Here is an 8,073-nt window from a genome sequence, read left to right as displayed (position 1 = left end):
CCTTATCTTATAAATTTTTCATCGGATATCTATTTATATAATGAATAATGCTATATTCAAAATTATAGTTGTATAAGTTTTACATATTTTTTTTAAAAAAAAATTATTGTTAAAAACTATTTTCTTCATATATATATTTATTTATTTAAAAAAATATGCACGATTTATACATTATATAATTATAGAAATAATTTTTTATATAATTATAGGTATAATTTCTATAATTCTCTTTGTAAATTTTGTTGGAATGAAGGTTTATGAATATCGGGTTAAGAAAATATTAAGAAAATGGGTATTTTTTATTTTAAATGAAATTGAGAAAACCTTTCCCCAAAAAATTAAAAAAAAAATGCTATTTTGGATGGAGGCTATTTTGGGTAAACAATAAATGAGAGGTCCATTGGGCAGTTGACCACGTAATAAGACGCTATGGATGACGAAAACGTGGCAGGGAGAGGAGAGGAAAATACAGGAATTTAGAAGGGTATTTTTATTTTTATTTATTTATTTATTGATCGATCACCGCATACGCGGCCAATAGTAAAAGTAATTAGCCAGTTTTATGCGGCCAACAGTAAAGCGAAATTTAATTTAATTATTTAATTTAATTTAATTATCTTTGTGCTTAATATTCTTCCATTTTCAATGGCCAAAAATTGAATCTCATAAGTCGTGTCTAATATACCCTTCTAAATTTTGCTTGCTGCCGACAGATTTTACGCCACTAACTGTAAGTGATTCAGTTTTATTTATGACCTTACTCAATAATCCAAAACCTACCAAATATCTTTAATAGGGTTCTTGTAGAATTTATGAGATAATTTTCCGCTAAAATCCCGAATATTTTAGCTATCATATTAGGAGTCTGTTTAAGATTGCGTTAGGAATCTAAAAAACTGTATAAAAAGCCTTAACGGAAAAATTAAGTTGTTTTGGTGTTATGTATTAAAGTACTTTTTAATCTCAAATAAGATAAAAAAAAAATACATTTGAAAAAAAAATCATTTTGATGTTTTTTCTCGACCGTATTTTTTTAGATAAGCCAAAATGTAATTCAAATTTAAAAAAGACTATTAATTGACGAAAATATCCATATAACTTTTAAATAATTATAACTTTCAAACTTTTAATGATATGATCATAATTTAAAAAAAAAAACTAAATGATCGTCATTTCTACTTCATAAAGTACTTTTTAAATTTTTTTCTCAAACAAATGTAACATGTTTAAAAGTGTTTTAAACATACCATTATCAAACAGTAAATAATATTTTAATAATAGAACTTATTACTTAAACTATAAGTTATAAACTATAAAAATATAAATTATATTTCTCACCACAATCTCAAGCATCCAAGTTAAATAATTTAGATTTATTGTCTTATAGCCGGTATATTTTATTAATTTTTATGTTTCAAATGAACAAAGTAACGAAACCAATCTTAAATATAAACTGAAAAATTCTATGATGAGAAACAAGTGTCATTTTACATAGTTAAATATAAACTGAAAAATTCTATGATGATAAACAATCGTCATTTTATATAGTGAGATGAAAGTCAAATAGAAGTGTGATGTATAAAATTTTTCTTTTTATCAATCTCTTTTCAACTGTTATTGATATGACATTAAATGATTTATCTATAAATAAAATATAACAAATAATTTTCAACGTTCAATTTGTGATACATGTTTAATTTTACTTTTGCACTCTAATTGGCACATTTATTATATTATATTATATATCTATGTTACACTCGACTTATTAAGAAAAACACAAACAAGAAAAAATAATAATAATACGTCATTTATTGAGATTTGTTATAATAATAAAAATAATAAATTTTAAATATTCTTTATCTTAACTATGTGACAGTATTTTGCATTAACATCTCATTTGATTTTATTATTCATCTCAACTTATCTCATTTCATTTAGTTATTATAATTTTTTTAAATTTTCACATAAAATAAAATAAATAATTTAATTTTTTTAAATCTTAAAATAAAATGAATATTAAAAAAATATATTTTAATAATATTTTATTTAATTTTTAATTTTAATCTCATTTCATCTCATCTATAAAAATAAATTAAACAAACTTATAAATGAATTTTTTTTTTTTAATGAAAAAATATCATACTTGTTAGGTGTCAAGAATAAATGCGAGAAATTCGACTTCTTCAATGACACGTTGTGTTACCTACCCCAATGTCCCAATCGACCACCTACCAATGGCCATAAACATAAGAACAGCCTATCAAAATGTACAAATTGATAAATTGTTATAAGCATAAGTTAGGGCACTTTTTTGCAAAAAAAAATTATAAGGACTCCTCGTTATCAATTTGTTGAGAAGTACGGAGGCCTACTTTCCTTTTATTGGTATTTATTCTGTGAACCTTTTGAAAGAATAATCATTTTGAAACATTAAAAAAGTAGTTGGACTTACCAACTTCTACTGCCATTTGCTTGGGGTGTTGGGTAAAGAAATTGTGAAAAGTCTAGATGCAGTGTGGGATTTCTTGTCACTGCCTAACATCAAACATCAAGAGCTTTGAAAATAAATGATGAAGGTGTGCTGTATTGTCAGTTTAATACTTGAATGTTCCTCCCTCAAACAAAGCCAACATGGTCAATAATTTCAGCCATTCTGTCACCATGATAATTGATCATTGAACATTGTTTCGATTAGAAAGTATATCGCCTCATTTTAATTATTATAATTTTTTTAAATTTTATAAATAAAATATAATAAATAATTCAAATTTTTTAAATTTTAAAATAAAAATAATATTTTAATAGTATTTATAAGTCTTGCTATGTACAAGCGGTTTGACGCTGACATGACTTTTTTTATTGAAAAAAAAATAAAAGAAGAAAAATTTTCAAAGAATAAAAGACTCGATGTCTCACAAAAATTATTTTCGTGTCTTCAATTCGCACTGTTTGTAAGAAAACTTTTTTGTATTTTATTTAACTTTTAATTTTTATCTAATCTCATTTTATTATTCAAACCTCCTCAGCATGAAATGCAGGTGACATCCCACATCACTTATATTTCTAGCACATATAGAGGCAAATTTTCTCACTTTGACAAAGCCATGGCACCCTATTTTTATTGATTTTTTTAAAAATTTCTTGTCCCTCACACAATATCAACTAAATATCTAATAACCCTCCAAAAAGTCACAAATTTGATCTGTTTGTTTTCTCTTTGAATGGCTTTCACAAGAAAATAAATTGTTTTTATTTCCATATATGGTCCAATATTATCATATACTAGTTGAAGAAATAGAAGGGAGTAATACAGAGAAGAGTAGCCATCTAGCTCATTATCTGAAATTGAAAAGAAATAACTTGCCGTAAGGAGAGAATAGACTTTTTGTATTTTTACGTATGAAAAATTCTTCTCATCAACTACTATTCACTATTCCACACTCTACATCCTATAAAAAATATTCATACATTTTATGAAAAAAAAACTACAAATATAGAATGTAAAAATAAATAATGACTGATTTATAGAATTTATCTTTCCATGTATATGCAAGTTTTGGAGGGTACCAAACAAAAACCCATTTTGTGTACGTAGTCTGGATTTTCTTGTTGCATACATGAATAGACCTGAAGAGGACCTCATAAATACTGTCTTCTTCAATTCGTAAAAGCAAGTTTGAGTAATGCTGGAAGAGGATCCTAAGGCGCTAGTCATCCTTGTGTCATGATCTATTGACTTTTTGTTGGTTAGTTTCAATAATTCAAGTTTATCATTCAAGGATAAGATAATGACATTTATGCTTAGCACATTTTGATTGGTGCGTTGCTGTTGCTGCCTAGTTTCAAAGTTAACGGAGGTTTAAGCCGATTCGGATATAGAAACAGTTTTATCTCATTTTATTATTATAATTTTTTTTAATTTTTACAGAAAATATAATAAACAAATCAATATTTTTAAATATCAAAATAATAAGAATATTAAAAAATAATATTTTATTTAACTTTTAACTTTTATCACATCTCATCTCATCTCGCTATTCAAACGGAATCTTAGAAAAAAATAATTATTTTTATTGATCATAATTATTTTTATTTAAAATTTTATGTAATTATCATTCATTTAAAATATAGTTATGACAGACATTATCTATAATAATTACTCCCGAGAAAAAAAATTGAGAAGAAAATACTGTTAAACCCAGATCATATTTGGGGATCGAGTTATAAAAATATAAGAGCATTAATTTGTTGAACCACTGAATACATGTCTTCGTAGCTTTTTTTTAAAAAAATTAATTATTAATTATTTAAAGAAAATTAAAAAAAATAATAGTTACAATCGTAAGTATGCAAGAGCCTTATAATCATTTTGAAAAAAATAAATAAATATAAAACTTATATAAAAAAATTAATTCTTTAATAATATATCTTACTTTTTTTAAGATGACTATACAATATTTATACACCTTATACTTATATTTAATATTATTCTTAAAAAAAAAAAAAAGTAGAGATGGTCCTAAAAGCTAGCACTAGACGAAGTAGGAGGTATCGGGGTATCAGCGACAGCTATATGGAGATGAAAAGGACCTTCCAGATGATCTGTCCCAGTGGACAAGATCAGAGAAATTGATTCAACGCAACTCTTTCCATGTCCTTTATTGTACGTAGCAGCATTTGGAGCATTCACGTTTGTCTATTATCTTCATATGAATATAATATGAGCCTAAATTTTTTTATATTAGCTTATATATTTCTAAATATTCAGCTACTTATGAATATGATCCATGTAAATTTAAAAATTAACTATTTACTCTCTAAAATATATTTTATTCATTTTTTCTCTCTCCTCCGTTTCTTAAAAAATTTGTATTGTATTGTAATGATGTTGGAAAAATTTGTATTGTAATAAATTTATATTGTAATGATCTTAGAGAAATTTGTATTGTATTTATATTGTAATGAATTTATATTGTAATGTATTTGTATTGTATTTCCATGTTAATATGTGCTGTTTATGAGCACATGGGATTCATCTTTGGTGTATATAAATTTGATGTATTTTTTTTATAAGAATTTGATGTATTTTATTATATACGGAATTGCTAAATTTGGATGCATTAAATTGTATTGATATATGTACTGGATGCTATGAAATTGTATTTAGGCAAAAAATTAATAATAAAAAATAATAATATTTTATTATTATTTTGTCTTAAATATGCATAAACTAATGTAAAACTTTTGTTTAAATAGTAAAGTGAATATGTAAAAGAGGTAATTTTGTATATGTATATGCATAGATCAATTCTAATACTCTAACAAAATAGCAAAACGACGCCACATCGACCACTCCTCCTAGTGATCCTTTTAATTCCTAATCTCTAGTGCATGAAGTTTGCAATGGAGCTAGAGTAGCACCGCTCTTAATGACCGCTAGTTTTTTTTTTTTACCTTTTCACATTTTTTTAATATGTGTAAATATTTTTAAAAAATTAAAAAAATATATCAATACACTTAAAATCGCTTTCTTAATCACTAAGTAAAAAAAAAAATTTGTCAAGCAATACATTTGAGTGGTATAACTTGAGAGGCAAAATAACTTTTTCCGTCTGCATTGACCCCCAAGTAGAACAACTATGACTTCTGACCACACGCTCACTTAGTTGTTTCATAAAGCGCACGCATGCAAGAAAATCGCTTATTTGTAATTAATTATTTCTAGTAAAAATAATTATTTTTAGTCAAAATGAGTATATTTTTATCGTAAATAGTCGTTATCATTACAAATAATAAGTCACAAATGTTTATTTTTCCTGTAGCTAGCACAAAAATATTGTTCTAAATTTCATCTGTGAAAGGAAATTAATTTTGATAAGCATATTTGTTACGGCTAGCGTTCTCCTTGATCATGCAATATCATTTTATGATCTTCATGAGTCATATAAACTGACGATGTGATATGTTTTAAGTTGTTTCATATGTCATTTATAAATAAAAAAATTACTTAAAATTAAATATGATAATAATTATAAATGACCAAAAATAGATAGAGATTAGAACATTAATAGTGGACTCAACAAAGTTTGGCCAAAATTTAGCTAGAGAATTCAATTTTATAAATTTGGCTAGCCACTTTTCAATAATATCAAATAACAGATTCTTCAAATTTATTAATAATCTATTAAAATATTAATTTTGACATTTTCATTTATTTTAATTATAATTTTAATTTGAATATTTATTCGTTATTAAAAAAATACACATTAATTTTCTAACGTTAATATTATATTTTAAAAGAAAAAATTAGCATCAACTAATTATAATATTACAAAACTAGAACTTGAAGCACTCCGGCAAGATGATGTCACGTTATCGAAATGATGATTGATGGAAATTGACTGCCTTCTGTGATTGAGTTTGGGATTTGGACACTTTATTTTTTTTTTAGACGAAGAGGAATTTTCTGGAGTTATGAGCTCGCGCAAAAGAATAGCACACATGACAGTGAATTTTTTATGTCAAAATAATATTTGGCCAACAACTTGGACTCAACAGATTTGACCAGTGAAAATGATCAAAATTAAAAATATTGTAGATTTGTTGAGTCTACTACGATGAGTTTTTATGCAATCTAGTTAATTTTTTATCAAAATATAATTTGGTCGAATCCACTATTAGTGCTCTTAGCGTTTATCTTTTAGTTAAGGATTTTTACATTTTGAGTAGACATAATCTTCATGAATTACCTAACCACCTAGATGATGTAATTTTAGAAAAAAGAATCAAGACCCTCATTCGAGTCATCTACATACAACATCTAAAACTATTCATATAGAGTTTTTGGATATAAGTGGATCTCATATGACCATTAGACTGCGTCTACATCTATGTATTAGATCATTCAATTCGATGAAATAATTAAAGAGAATCATAATTAATATGTGTCTGACATGACCTAAAGATGTCACATATATTAGCCCCAATGGAAAGAGAATCCATTTAAGCCAGAAATAGAAAGTTTGGTGGCATTACCACAACCATGCACGTATATAAAATTGAATCAAAAGCTAGTTTCTTTAATTAAACTTATAAGAAAAGCTAGTTTAATTCTCCCAAAACTAGAAAGTAATGGAAAAAAGCACCCTTTGTTTTTAATGCTAATTAATTCCAGCACCATAACATGAATTAAAATGATTCCATTTGTTGACCCCATTTGCTTTTATTCTGGGGTAGAAGTTGTGCCAGCAAAGTGACTTATATGGTATAAAGTGCCTCATCACTAACCCTAAATTATTTTAATTTGATGCTATGCATGATAAAGATTCATGTGCAGTACTTGATTATGCTTAGCCAGCTTTCCCATTTAATTTATATTATTCATTTTGTTTGTTGATGTGGCACTATAATGTAGTGTCATGTGACTTATTAAAAAAATTAAAAAATATATATTCAAAACAAAATAGTTCTAAAAAAAAAAAGACTAAAGTTTTATATTCTTTCTACTATTTTATATTTATATTTTAATTTTTTTTAATAAAACACATAACACCACATCAAAAAGCATAATGAAATATATAAATTCAGACATATAATAGCATTTTACTAAAAAGAATATTTCACAAATCACAGCCTAATAGTAAGGAGTTTTGCTATTCATCATTTATACACACCACATATTATATTTTTTTTAATTTTTTAATTTTATTATTTTTTAATTTATTAAATTTTTTTATTCATTATTTATATACTACATATTTAATAAAAATAAATAAATAAAATGTGATGTCGTGTGTGAGAATGAAAAATAAAATTTTTCAAAACAAAAGCTCCAAAGCCTGTCCCCCTTTAAATGACTCCTAATTAAAATACCATTCTAATTAAGCATGGGTGGGGTAGCGATCTCTTCAAGTCTTCATGGTCTACGGGCGCGTGCGTAGATCTCAACCCTTTTCTATCTTACTTTTGTTTTTGTCTTTTATTGTAAGAGACAAAAAAAAAAAAAGAAAATTGGTTCCATGTTGTTGCAACTACCTCCCATGCCTACAATGCCGTGAAATGGTTGGCACTTGA

This window comes from Juglans microcarpa x Juglans regia, chromosome 3D, assembly GCF_004785595.1.
Source record: "Juglans microcarpa x Juglans regia isolate MS1-56 chromosome 3D, Jm3101_v1.0, whole genome shotgun sequence".
In the NCBI taxonomy this organism is placed as follows: domain Eukaryota; kingdom Viridiplantae; phylum Streptophyta; class Magnoliopsida; order Fagales; family Juglandaceae; genus Juglans; species Juglans microcarpa x Juglans regia.
This window is presented reverse-complemented; position numbering follows the sequence as displayed.